Here is a 15,626-nt window from a genome sequence, read left to right on the forward strand (position 1 = left end):
TTTCCAAATTCAACAAAAAAAAGCATTCACTATCGAAGTTATGTTACATGTGGTAAATGGACTGGTTCTTCAAAATTTCGTGCGACAGAAGTGCTTTTGTAGATTGACCTTCACCAGTATTTCGCTTTCCCATTTAAAAACATAGTTGTGTTAGGCGGAAGTTGATGATTTGAAAGTTTCAGCGTACACATAAGTGTTGTTAATGTGATTCTTCTGTATTAATCACTAGTTATATTATTTAATATAAAATGAACCAAAGCTATATTAATATAATGTGAATAATGTATTAATAATGTGACTTACAAGTAGTCGCTTGACAAAAATATATAAGTGAAAGAAGTAAGACTAGGACAGCATAAATCATGTCTGTTAATACTCAGTTACAACTTTCTGTCTCTTCTGTAATATACTGAAGGAAAAATACACATAAAGAGCTACATCACAGTCTGATACCAGGGGCGGAACCAGCCATTTTTAAAAGGGGTTCCAACCCAGGATAAAGGGGGTTCCAACCATATGTCCCCATTCAAAAGCACTGATCGTCAAAAAAGGGGGGGGGGATTCCCCGGACCCCCTGGATCCGCCAATGGATACGGCAGCAATATGTCGGAAATTCCTTTTTGCTGCAGCAGAATTCATTATTTATTTCTAAAACTTTTCATGCAAATCAAAACAAAGTAAGATTGAAACTGAGCTATATATAGATTGAAGTGTACGGTCTACATACTCAAGAAATTTCTGTATTTGACAGAAATGACCAAAATATCTTGGCTACAACAGATTTTTCTACAAATTTTTATTACAATAAATTAAACTGTGAATAAAACTTACACCGATTTAAAAAAATACAAAAATCTTCAAAACTACATAATTTATAGTAGTACTTTCCGAAGGTTTGCAGCTTTGGTTATTGAACATTGTTATTATTCTATTTTCTTTTTTTTAATTGATTAACTTGAACATATATATATATAGGAATATAGAAAATACATATTTTTTTTTTTATAGTATACAATAAAAGAAAGTGTAGAAATGTAGCTTAAAAAAATAAGTAAACATGGGTCGTATATATAAACCACGGTAGTCTATTGAAAATCGTTAATACTGAATCTGTTCAAAGTCTTCTGGAATTCTAGAAACCTTATTGTACACAGACGGACAACATATGTTTTTTAATCCTTTTCCGACTGCAAAACGTATAGGTTATATATAAAACATAAGATAATTTTGTGAATTATATTTAGGTGTGTATTGATATAAATAGATGTAGATCTCGGCAGATAACGTCACTGACTGCCCATAGTATATTTGTTATTGTTCCATATGTAGGTTAATGTTCTATTTCACATTGGTTTAAACAGATCTGATGACTTGATTTCTGAGAATTTCACAATAAACATCCGTAAAATACTAGAATAACGAGTTTATTTTTTTAAATTTTCTATAAATTTATAACTTTATATTATAAACGTTACAAACCTGATCATGTTTACAGTCAACCTTTCTCTTAACTATATGGAAGACAGTTGGTGACTATTTAGTGATTCAACCGGAAGCATTGAATAAAAGAAGTTGTGTACAACTTAATCATATACTGCCAGTTCGATATAATTTTATTGGAAATGAGGATCACACAAAGATGTTCGAGTGAGAGCAAACCTTTTAATGGTTTCTATTTATTTGTTGAAACAAAAACAAAAAACACACAATAACAAAAACGATGAGTTGATGCGAGATTTATACACATTTGTACTTCCAAAAAGTCATTATTACAGTGACAATTTCATTTTTTCGCTACTTCCAGGGATAATAACTTTTAAAATTTTATTTCTTTTCAAATACAAAAATTAGTCCTTTCGTGTACACTTAATCGAAAGTACCGTCATTATTGCCTAGAGTATGTTTTTTTTGAGGGGGGGGGGTTATGAATTAGAATAAAAATGTTTTAACAAAAATACCGAATTCAAAGGTAAATTCAATAAGGAGAAGTCCATAAAAACTGAGTCAACGTTAGACTTTATCAACTAACAGACTCGCCGCGATATAGCATTTTTGTGCTGATTCGGCGTAAAGCAATCACCAATCAAGCAATCAATCAGCTAACGGAACGAAGGGAAATAAGTATAACAAAAACAACGAACTCCAAGGCAAATTCAAAAAGGGGAAGTCCATAAAAACTGACAAATTTAAACGCTATCAATCAACGGAACAAAAGAAAAACAACTGCCATATTCCTAACTTGGTATATGGATTTCCCTCGAAGAAAATGGTGGGTTAAACCTAGTTTTAACTCCCACAACAACTGACATATTCCTGACTTGGTACAGGATATATTATTGTTTACCTCTTCTAAACTATATGGAAAAAACGATGTTAAATAACCTTAATATGTTTCCCAAAGACATAAAAAAAAACAAAAACAAAAAACTATCATTGGTTTAAATAAACGATCATTGGTTAAAATACACATTATTTTTTGTTTATTGATTTTTAAACCTTTCGTATTCGTATTTTCAACTTTTTAGGGGTATTCAGATATTTCTAAAATTAGAACTCAGATGATTCGGCATTGACATAAAAAAAAAAAAAATCACTGAAGGAATAGTTGGAAAAGTGATTCGAATAATGAATGTGTGTCAAACTTCAACTGCAAGGAGCGTGTGATTATTCAATTTTGTAGGAAATAGAATTGACAATAGGTGAACATTATTTTTTACCCCCGAGACAATACATTACGTAAAATGTCTCGATATTTTAACTATGTAGCCGAATAGTTGAAATGAGATCACGAAGAGATGCAGAAGGTGAAACTTAATTTGATAATGAATACATACCTAGAAATAAGAAACAAAACACCTAAAATTACCAGATGTTTGGATGCGATAACAATATTCCAACAGTCGGCTACGAGTAAAATATTGTAGATTCATAAAAAATTCGGCCCCGTGTCATTTTGAATTAAGAAACAATTCATCACAGCCGTAGATTTGTTTTCATTTAACCATGGGTTCAGCATTTATATTCGATTATTTTATATATACTCCATATGCAGGCGCTGCTGGAATGTTGCTACATATAAATGGAAAGTTCACAATTGGGAAGCTGAAATCATCTCTTGTGTCGTAATGTTTTGTTCTCCATTGACCCTCTTTGTCAATTTCTAGATGTAAGTAAAGATTTGACACAGACTTAACTATATCTGTTGTATCCTTTATTTCAAGATGGGATAGATGCGTTAAACGTTGTGACCAAACTTTGAATTAGCCAGTGAGAGGACATCATCTATATAGCGGCACGTGAAGTTGAAGGATGATGCTAGCTTCTTTTTTTTTTTTTCATAAGAAGCACCTGTATAAATTTAGCATCGTGTGAATAAAGGAACAAATCGTCAAGTAGAGGGGCAAAATTGGTTCGCATGGGAATGTCGGTTGCTTGTTGTAAAATATGTGCTCCAAACGTAAAACATGTTGTTAAACAGGAAATCAAGTATCTTGATATTTATAATTTCCCAAAGTTTGATAGTATATTGGGAAATTACTGTAATAACGGTTCTACTGAATACTACTAATACGGGTACTTCATACATTTATTTAATATCACGTGATATTGAGATATAGCGGGAATATTTTCCCTTGTTGGTCACTTCTAGCCAAACATCAGACTGGACAACAGTGAAATAAAGTTTAATATTATTTATTTATATGTACCATTTTACATACTATGTTTTTGTAATCAAAGGGGTATTTTATTTGCCGGTATACTAACTTCATATTTATTCATGTACACACTCATTTTATTCATACTGTCCAAGGTATAACTCCCTAGACGATCTTTCGAGCATTGGGATTTGGACACAGGTTTCCGAAATTTTCCACTATACTTGAAATGTAGTCATTTGACTGCATTTTAAATGTAATTTGACCAAGTTAACTCGTTTTTGTTGGTTTTTCCTGGCCGGCGAGAGCAACATATGTCTTGAATTCGCATGATCATCATATTATATTTGATTTTTATGTACACAAATTATATTTTGCATTGATGGTTACAAATGCTGTGTGTTATATAAATACATTCGGTGTCCACCTTTCTTGTTGGAATATCGGCTATATATATATATATATGTCCATATGTCCGGAGAATAGTTTAGTAGAGTTGATACTGTGTAAATGTTTTAGCACCACTCACATGATGAGTAAAGAACTATCCAAGGAGTAGTTTATAAAAAGACATTTTTCCTTAAGTTCCTTTCACATTTCGAACTTCGAGCCATATAATCAATTAATTTATTTTGAGACACACTGATTTAATGGATTATTCTTTTTGTATTAGCTGGATGCTTTTTTATTTTTTCTATTACCACAAAGCATATGCATGTGGTATTTGGCACAGATTTTTGGTGATCATGCAACTGCAACATAAATGTATAATTTCTTATTACAAAATTGAAAATGTATGAAATAGACGTAAAAGAGAGACGGAAGATACCAAAGCGATAGTCAAACTTTGCTCAATTGAAATAAAGCAGCCACCAAATGTATGCTAAGTTTCTACTATATCAATGACTTATATTTTCAGCATCAATTCTCTTGAATATTTAAAATTGAGAATGGAAATGGGGAATATGTCAAAGAGACAACAACCCGACCAAAGAGCAGAAAACAGCCGAAGGCCACCAATGGGTCTTCAACGCAGCGAGAAAATCCCGCACCCGGAGGTGGTCCTCAGCTGGCCCCTAAATAAAATTGTGTACTAGTTCAGTGAAAATGGACGTCACACTTAACTACAAAACATATACATGAACTAAAATTAAAAAAACATACAAGACTAACAAATGCCAGAGGCTCCTGACTTGGGACATGCGCAAAAATGCGGCGGGGTTAAACATGTTTTGTGAGATCTCAACCCTCCCCCTATACCTCTAGCCAATGTAGAATTAAGAAACAAATAGCAATACGCAAGTAAAACTCAGTTCAAAAGAAGTCTGAGTCCGATGTCAGAATAGGTAACAAAAGAAACTTAGCAAAATGACACATAAATTAACAAAGGACTACTAGCAGTTACTGACATGCCAGCTCCAGACCTCAATTAAACTGATTGAAAGATTATGTCTTCATCATATTAAAATCAAGTACAATCCCTCCCGTAAGGGGTTTAGTATCATACCATCATAAAATATATGAGAAGAACATAACCCGTATCATGCCAATAACTGGTTTTAAAATAAATGTGTTTATTTCCGATGCAAAGACCCTATGAGTGAATCAATATTAATACCAAAATATGCAATCCTTAATGACTTGACAACAGTATCGTAACTATATCCTTTCCGAATAAGTCTGTTTTAAGGTTTGGTTAGCTTTTGAGGTGAATGCCGACATTTTTTTGCTTTGTAAAGAATATTACCATAAAATATTGGATGTGAAATACCCGAACGTATAAGATGTCTGCATGTTGCTTTATATTTACGAATGATGTCCTTGTACAGATGATAAAATTTAGTAAATGTTTTGACTAGTTTGTGATATCGAAAACTCTGGTGTAATAATTTTTCAGCAATACTGATATTTCTTTCGTTAAAATCAAATACGTTGTTACATACACGAGCGAATCGAACAAGTTGAGATATATAAACACCATAAGATGGTGACAAAGGAACGTCACCATCTAAAAATGGATAATTAACAATAGGAAATGAAAAATCATCTCTTTTATTATACATTTTGGTATTAAAGTTCCCGTTAAAGATATAGATATCAATATCCAGGAAAGGGCAGTGTTCATTATAAGTATTAGCTTTATTTAAAGTCAGTTCGGCAGGATAAATCTCTTTAGTGTACATACTGAAGTCGTCATTATTGAGAGTCAATATATCATCTAAATATCTAAAAGTATTATCAAATTTTTGAATCAGATGTTGTTTCGATGGGTCTTTGCTGATTTTAGTCATAAATTGTAACTCATAACAATACAGAAACAGGTCCGCAATAAGTGGTGCACAGTGAGTCCCCATCGGAATTCCGATAACCTGACGATATACGGAATCTCCATAGCGAACAAAAATGTTATCTAGTAAAAATTCAAGGGCAGTTATAGTATCAAAGCAGGTCCAATTGACATAGTTCTTTTGTTTGTTGTTACTAAAAAATGACCTAAAAGAGTTTGAACATATATATTCGCATTCTGACTTTTTAAATGCCCATTTAATCAGGTGTGTGAATTTTTTCTTAATGAGATAATGAGACAAAGTGGTATATAGGGTAGAAAAATCAAAACTTTGAACAGATTTGAAATCACCAATATAAGCATGCAATTTATCAAGTACTTCCAACGAATTTTTTGACACTCCGAAAGTAATTAATTCCACTATTTTCAAAGACCTTATTTGAACAATTTATTACCAGGTTTTTATTGTACCAAGTGTACTAGTAAGTATAATAGTTTAGTAGTGGAACAATGGCTTGAAGACGAAATAAATCTATATTTGTAAGGAGTTTTGTGCAGCTTCGGAAGCCAGTACATAGTTGGGACTTTCATTGTATTTGGTTCTGCTTGTAAAGAGGTAGCTAAAAGTTTATGTTTGTTACAGATGTCATTTTCCGAAAATGGAGTCAGTTGGAATGTTGGTGAATTCGTGATTTCCTTTTGTAGAACTTCAATGTAAAATTTACGTCAAACAATAATGATATTGTTAGCAGCCTTATCAGCCAGGACAAAAACATATTCCTTGGCGAGTTCTTTTAGCTTATGTTGGATACGAGAAATTTGGCTATTATGAATGTTGTTAGGAGTAAAATAATCTTTAAAATGTTGAAAACGTATATCAACTATGTTCATTACCGAATTAAAAAAAGAATCTAATGATTTCTTGTCAGTTTTTTCTCGTTTTATCCATTTAGAGCAGTAAGTACGGAGTGAGTCGTGGATGATGTTACGACACTCATTCCAACTAATAATTGACGGGGGACGATATATAGGTTCTTTACTGAGGAATGATTTCAACTCTCGGTAACGAACAATGTTAAGGTCTCCTGTTATAACATGGGAACTGGGCCATAAATGTACTCGGAATTACTGCAATTTCATGAGGTAGGTGTATTGTCACTGATATTAACATCTTTACACACTTCGCTGTAATTAAACACATATTTCCGGGTAGTTTTTTTGTAAACATAACAAATAAGAGGGAGTTCAGTATTATCAAAATAGCCAGGAATTTGTTCTTTAACAGAATGATCATTAAAAATACCGGCAATATTTACAAAATCAAAACCTTTATTGACATATTTAATTTTAATAAAATGTTTTTTGTGATCTTCAGGGCGATCAATTTTGGGAAACAATTTAGAGTAACAATATGCAATTATAATTTAGACAATTTCATACTTAGGACTGCAATATGGAATTGTGCTGCAATGTGGAATTTACCGCTTTATACTTTAATAAAAATAAATGTACTATTATAAATACAACACTTGAGCGATTTATGTATTGATTTAATGAGATATACATGTTCCTTGGCTAGGTACCGTCACCAGGATAAATACAATACAGAAAATCGCGCTGAAGTACTTTCGAATTTCCATCATAATGAAGATCAACCAGACGTTGGTTCACTGTCGTTTTTTATTTCTAATAAATATGTTACAGAAGCAGTACATAGGTGCACATTTAAAGGACTTTCATCATCAGCAGAGTATCAGGACTATATTGGTTTTAGAATTTGCACGACTTCTAGTAAAATATTGTTTTAATATAGCGAGGTACTTTTACATATTTGTATGACTTTCAAATTTTAGAAAACCTTAGTTAGGACAATTAAACATTTTAAGGTAAGACACATGCGTCCACTTGAACTTCTTTTTAAGACTATTTGATGACCTATATGTGTCTTTTAGTTTTTTTCGTTTGTTTGTTGTGTCTTTTGAGTATATTTTTCAACTCTTTTGATTCAAATCTAGTTTACCATAAAGCGTTGTCAGTTTATTTTCGACTTTGCCTCTTTGGTGTCTTTCTTCTCTCTTTTAGAAAATCTTTTTTTGTGAGGCAAAATATTTGAATTTCATAGCATTTTTTTTTTTATTTACTTTTTATCTTTAAATCTACGTGTTATTACATAAATTTAAGAGGATCTTGTCTGTGCAGTCTTAATGTTATCAATTCCACAACTAATAAGACTGCTCAATGGCTAACTGAACTGTAAATTGATATGAAATATATTTTCCGGAAAGAAAAGGTTAAGAATACCAGTAGCAGTAATTTTAATTATAATTGTTTATATTATCAACATTTTTTCAAACAAAAAGCACAAACACATATTAATTTTCGCTTCTGTATCTTCTTCCTATTTTAACTCAAAGTTCGGTAAAGATTACAGGGTTATTAGATTATTTATTTTGATTGTTCTTTTCTTCTTTTATAAAAATTAAAAAAAAATGCTTTGAGGGTTTTCTCACAAATGTATTTGTTTTTGACTTGATCGATGGTTGCTTTTAGTGAATTCGGTTTGCAAATGGCAAATTTATGTGTTTCTATACCGTACGAAGACAACAAATGGAAGGAAAACAAATCTAAAGGGAATTCACAAGTGTTCAACCATAAAAGCATGATGGCTCAGGTGAGCTTTATTACATAGTCATAAATAAGTCATCAGTGAAATACAGATTGTTATTTCAGTACAGTACATCACTATCATACATTACTCTTTTTACAATACAACTTGATTTCAAATACAAATATAAGTCAAACTGTTCCAATCGAAAAATATTTTGAACCTTTACACAAGATTGGTCTGATATAAAACAGTCATATATTTCATACAAGGCAGGAGTGAGATCAAACCATTGATCAAAACCAAGATGTAACTGTAAAACTATAAGACCATTTAGAGTAATACAATTTAATTTCATGAAACCGAAAAAGAGAGGCATTTGTTATATATGATCAACAAAACTTCTTGAGATTCAAGGCTATCAGTCTTTATATATTAAGCAGCGGTTAAAAATTTAAAAGCAATTCAGGAAGATTAGGCATAATTATGAAGAGCATAATTCAAATGTTAACATAAAAACTAAATAAGATGATGATGCTTTTTCTAAACTTCAGGAGATGGACAGTTAGGCCTTGTCTATCCATGGATTTTAAAATTAAAGAAGTGTAGAATTAAGACATATCTACAAAGTTGTATCTAACACCGAGAAAACGCTACGGTGTATTTATTCATGGAACGAAATCCTTACACGATTTATAAAACCTATGGCATAGAAAAAACGATTTTATTAACGTTTCGTCACAAAGATATCAATAATGCTTCTTTGCTGACATAAAATATTATTGATGCTAATAGATTCTGCACCTTTACCGTCAATAAAAGTTGACCTTAGATGAATTTGGCTATTTGTTTTAGGTATTTTTGTCATATAGCTCTTCAACTGTTTCGGTACTTATACATCCTTCGGATTTCAAATGTTTGGCATTGAGCATTCCTGATGAAGGTAAATCCAGAAAAGCGCTTTGGACGCATGGAATTATTAAACGCGTTGTTTCCAATTTTTTACATCACTAGGTCGATACCTCTGCTGGTAGACTATCAGTCCCCGAGGGTATCGTCAGCTCAGTAGTCAGTACTTCGGTACTGACATGATTTAAAACAAACTTTTCTAAATTTGTCCGTTTATAAATTTTGAAATTATAAAGAAACTAAGGTTTCAACTCCCTCAGGCAAAGTTGACCTTAGATGAATTTGGCTATTTGTTTTAGGTATTTTTGTCATATAGCTCTTCAATTCTTTCGGTATTTATACATCCCTCGGATTTCAAATGTTTGGCATTGAGCGTTCCTGATGAAGGTAAATCCAGAAAAGCGCTTCGGACGCATGGAATTATTAAACGTGTTGCTTCCAATTTTTCAGAACACATTAGGTTAATTTATTGTTTGCATGTTTAGATTTGGCCACATTTATCAGAATATTTTGAAATCTTTGGTTTTAAGCTCTTTAAAATCGTAATTGATTAGAAATTTCAACTATTCTGATTCGAGCGCTACTGATGAGTCATATATAGACAAACACACGTCTGTTGTATTCAATTATAGACCTGATATCTTTCATGAGTTATTATTATCGTGTTCAATTAAATGTAACAGTGAGGCCTTCAGCACAGGACAAAAGTCCAAACGCCATTGCAAGTTAAGGCATCCCTTTGCACCGGGATTTAAAGGAATTATATACATGTCGTTTTTAATGTAATCATTAAAACATAGCATTAATTATGGTTTCCTAGAGACTGTGACAGGTTAACATTTGCAAGTTGTTTTTTTAATACTAAGAGAGCTCAAACTAAAGGGAAAAGATGGATACAATGCTCATTTTAAAGAGCATGTAACAGGGAGGTCTTTAAAAGGACAAAAACTTAAATGTTTTGACTCACAATTGTATGTCAACCACAAATACTAAAAAGTGTAACTTTTGCTTGATTTTCTCCATATTCATTCTGCGCTGTACAATAGTAATCTCCGTAATCATTTCCTTGTACTTTTTTTATTGCTAGAGTGTACCATCTCTCATAAGGTTTTGAATAGTTTGAATACTGTTCATCTAAATTGTATTTGTCGTTGTCCTGAATATGTTCCTTTTCTCCTGTTGCTCTATTTGCCTTGTACCATGACACCTCTGCTCTAGGATTAGCTTAATATAAAAAAAAGTAACTAGTTTGTAATTTTTCAGTGGTATTCAAAGGCAAATACATTTTATAAGTAACGGTTTATACAAAAATAAGAAAAGCTGCCAAGGTTACAGGTACAGTTATCATAAACAGGAGAAAATTAAACAACACAGTATGAAACTTAAAATAAACGAACTGATAACAATATGCCATAAAACTGCATTGAAAACTAGAGATTGCCAAGTATGACAACAGTTTTCGAGAAAAATCATCGTATTCACCTTAAAAGACAATACCGGTAAGTATTTCAGGCAGCTATTTATAAAGATTGAATATCTAATTATTTTTTTTACCGTTTACTGTAGATTCGTTGTAATTTTAGATTCTCATGTCCGGAAAAAAACTACCTTTATCTCTATTACTTTATGATAAGAAAACATATCAAGAGAATATTTATTAGGCGTAATTTGATTACAATGAATATCCCTCTGCAGGTTTATGTGCAATATTTCTCAAACAAATTTCTACTTAGAACAGTAGTTTTGAGCATCCATCTAATTGTTTATTTTTCTAAGCTTCTATCCTAGAAGACACGCGTATCAAGATTTAACATAACGCATTTTTATTACAAAATGTAAAAACTGAAATTTCATGTAGCGGAAGAAGAAAACATTATTTGTAACTTACCAGTTACTAAGCACTCTAATTTTGCATCAAATATCTGATTTTGTCCCTGACCGACTACATTCTGAGCAGCTGTACAAATAGGTGCAAATGTGACATCAAGCTGCACTGTGAAGGATGCTGGTGGCTTTACTCCGTTATCAGCAGTGCAAATGAACATCCCACGATCGGTAACACTGATTCCGTAAATTTTGTATACACTACCCTTTAAATAAAAGCAACATATTTAAAAAAAAAAAAAAACCGAACACATATTGGAGTTTGAAATATGGCATAACTTCCATACTTCAGAAAGAAGTCTAACCCAATAAAACCGTTAACATTTAAAGCCAAGAATTAGTAACCGGTTTTAAAATTGTCCGTACACTTGAACAGTATAAATTAAATTGAAACGTTTAAAATTGTTTTATTTGTTTACCTGAATACACAAGGAGGAAATTTCAAACAAGCGTATACATGAAACTCGCGCGAACTGATTTCACCTGAGTTTCACGTGAATCTGATGTGAAACATATGTGAATTTCACGTGAAATTCAAAAAATATGTTTAGCTACAAAGTTTGACCCGAAAATTATCCGAAAACATTTTCATAATAGGCTCTGATACCTTGAATTTCCGTCTTTAGGGTTGTTCTAAAAGTGTGCCAATCAGTATTATCGTTAATTCTCCAAAATGAAAGCAGACTTTTGTCAAGTGTTTTCGCAGACTAGCTACAGCGTCTTTGCAATAATCCGTGCTAAGAGACATTTTAGAATGGGGGAACATAGATTATCAATAAGTTGGAATTCAGCTTGTCTGCTCTTTGGTCGGGTTGTTGTCTCTTTGACATATTCCCCATTTCCATTCTCAATTTTATACTAACATTCCTTAACTGTTGGTACTCTTAGATCGGTACATTTTTTGACGTTTTCGTATTTGTTAGTACCTTTCTAACGCGCCAAAGCATTTCCAACTGATTTAACAACAAATGTTCTTATATTGCGAGTTACACCAGTGTGCGAGGTAAGGGGTGGGTTGAGTGTTCACACACGTTTTACCCCGCTACACTTATTATACGTTGTATTATGGATCAGGTGTGACGAAAATATTTAAATCAATGTTTAATAATTATAAAGGAGATTTGCATTATACACATAATCAAAAATAAACAAAAAAACCAAAAGCAATAAACAGAAAATATTGAGAGGTGAACATACAGGCTTCAACAAAAAAAGTAAAATAGCAAAAATACTCCAAGAAAAACTCAAAACGGAAAGTCCTTTATCAAAAGGCAAAATCAAAAGCTCAAACACATCAAACAAATGGAAAACAACTGTCATATTCCTGACTTGGTATAGGCATTTCCTTATGTAGAGAACGGTGGATTAAACCTTGTAATATAGCTAGCTAAACCTCTCACTTGCATGACAGTCGCATAGAATTCCATTATATTGACAACAATGTGTGAGCAAAAGAAACAGATATAACAGGTAAACATATCAGAAATTGGGGTACAGCAGTCAACATTGTGTTATAATCTTAATTACTATAAAAACAAATCACTATTTCAACAAAGAAAAACAAAAATGGACAAAGTGCATGAGCAAAAATGACCATAGCACAAATACACAATGCCGGGATGTATAAATACCGATCCACGCCAAAAGTACTTTACCAAAATGGATTAAACAGAAAAGGTTAAAAATATACAAAGACAAATAAAAAGAACACTATAACACGTAATTAAGATGATAAACAACGTCAGTACATATAATCTTTACTTCAAGACCATCATGTATTATTTGTGATGTTGATACGGAATATTTATCAACAAGGTCTTGGTATCTTCCGATGAACTCCTTTAGAAAATGGACGAGACGTCCTGGTTCATCTTCTTTCTGCTCAGACACTGGTGACGAAAGATAAGTGTCCAACAATATGTTACATGCTAGTATAGAAAATGTTTAAACAAAGGAGACGGAATGATCAGGCAATTTTTGTGGCCTGCCTTTAATTCGAAAATCAAAACAGTATCAAAGATCTACCGAATAACATCCTTCAGATGATCATAAATCTGTTAGATGTCAGTATTATTGTTATTGTTTTACATGTATTCTAACATATTTTTCATTTAGGACACCAATCACTGCATTTTATCGCAGTAATTGATAACAGACTTAACCTCCTGACCGAAACTGTTGAATCGGTAAATGTACTTCTTTAAAGACTTCATTACGTAACATTATATATAAAGGTAGAACAGATGCCGGTACATTAATGTACCTACGTTGATAATCCCATTCTTATTATTTTTGCTGAATTATTATTATTGATTATAGCAACCGAATAAATGCTAATACTGGCAGTCAGGATTGTCCATTTATAGACATAACTGTTTTGTTAAACAGTAACATTCAAAAATGGACACTATTGACAGTCAGTATCATCTTTTATTCAGCTGAAATTCTTTTCGATAAAAGAGCCAGTTTATGCTTTCCCATAACAAACTTACATTTTGTTTTTTTAAATGTTATGTTCTTCTTGTTGGATGTATGAATATTTCACAGCAGGCAAAGTTACAAATCTAACAAATGCATGTTGAATATACGAACCAATTAATAAACAACTGAGTGAATGTCAAAAGAAGCAAACAGAACCAGAACATTAAAATCGATGTATCTAAACTCTTACATTTTTCAACTTCAGGGCTACATGCGCGATATCAAATTTATTCAGTTGAAATCTTCTTTCTTACGATGGTCTGTCAATTTTAAATACTTACTAGCCTCTCAAAAATATTGCCGATTTCAATTTACTTTTATGATGACACCTCATGAAACCTGTTTAGAGTGTTGGATCTGATTTCATTTTTCCTTAAGCGACAGTATTCAACCAGATGATGTGGCTACCTTGTCTATCTCCTGTAGTCACGAGCAAATTATGACCTTGCTTTTCAAATTATGTACCTTTTTTATTTCTTAATTCAACTTACTGTTTACCCTTCAAAGTACAGATTTTCTTTTATCATTCGTTTTACTTGAACGAAATATGATCTACTTATACAAGGCGCGAAATATTTAAACCCATCAGATTGTGTGCTTGTACATTATCCTTATACTAACCCTTTCCTGGAATTCACCATTAGGCAATGGCAATCCGTCATTCCTTTTCCATGTTATATTTGGTAGGGGATAACCATTACCTTCACAAACCAATGTGATATTGTCCCCTTGCCGAGCTGTTGTTTTGACAGGGTTGTCGGCTTTTATGGTAGGAGGACCTGTTGAATAAAGTATCATAAAAATAAATTCAACCAATTTTCAATTTAATTGATTTATTATTTTATATTAAGATCTAAAGATTTAAAGTCTTGTGCTGTGAACGTTAGTCTCTGTTAATAAAAAAAACCCCACACTTTTCAGCGACACAATAACACAATAGTCTTCGGTTCATTTTTCTAATACTATTTGACCACGATTGCTGATATACAATTTATACTTTTAAAACGCTTAATGGACGCTTCTTGTCCATACATGTGAACACAAATTCTGAAGAATTTCTCACTGAAATATAGCTTCTTTCATTTATATCCCATATGTATTATGGCTTTGTTTTAATTTGATTTTATTGTTTCCCCTTTATGTATTTGTTTTTATTATGGATGGTTTTGATAACCAATGGAATGTAACATTCGACATTTCTAAATCACAACACAGGATTAATATAATACGACGTCATACGAATGCAAACTCTCAAGCTGAAAGTTTACCGTTACGTATACGCCATAACTTCGGATAATATTGCATTAAAATGGAGTTTTGAGGTAGGTTTTGCTTCATTTTCTGTTCTATTGCATTATTCGCACATTTGTGGATTTCAGCAAGTCAACATGGCGACTCACTCCTTCGTCACGACATGTCAACTCTGGATTTGACAGTAAATAGTAGCCTAAGAAAAAAATGTTGGGTTAAGAATTATGAGAATTGAACACATTTTTTCTAGTTGTTATTTAAGAAATAATTCATGTAAGACTTAGATTTATTTAGAATTTGTGGCTTTTATTTTACAGGGGGTAAAATAGAACAGCCATACACACGGCAATCTTACCTTCGCTTCAGTTTCTAAATTACCGAATTTGTCCTATTAGAATCGAAATAATTCATGGAAGCCATAGATTTGTTGGACATTTACACATGGCCTGGGCCGTGATATTCGAATTCTATCCTGCTTATTTCTTAATTAGATAATTAAATTTAATTAGGCCACTGTTTTTTTTTATTATAATCTGTCAGTATTATACATCAA

At 32.2% G+C, this 15,626-nt stretch overlaps 1 pseudogene; it reads right to left on the reverse strand.

Moving 5' to 3' along the window:
- Positions 1-7,605: 7,605 nt before the first annotated feature.
- LOC127733760 (lachesin-like) overlaps positions 7,606-15,626 on the reverse strand; it is a 34,631-nt pseudogene continuing 26,610 nt past the window's right edge.

Source organism: Mytilus californianus, unplaced genomic scaffold, assembly GCF_021869535.1.
Source record: "Mytilus californianus isolate M0D057914Y unplaced genomic scaffold, xbMytCali1.0.p SCAF_1, whole genome shotgun sequence".
NCBI lineage: Eukaryota > Metazoa > Mollusca > Bivalvia > Mytilida > Mytilidae > Mytilus > Mytilus californianus.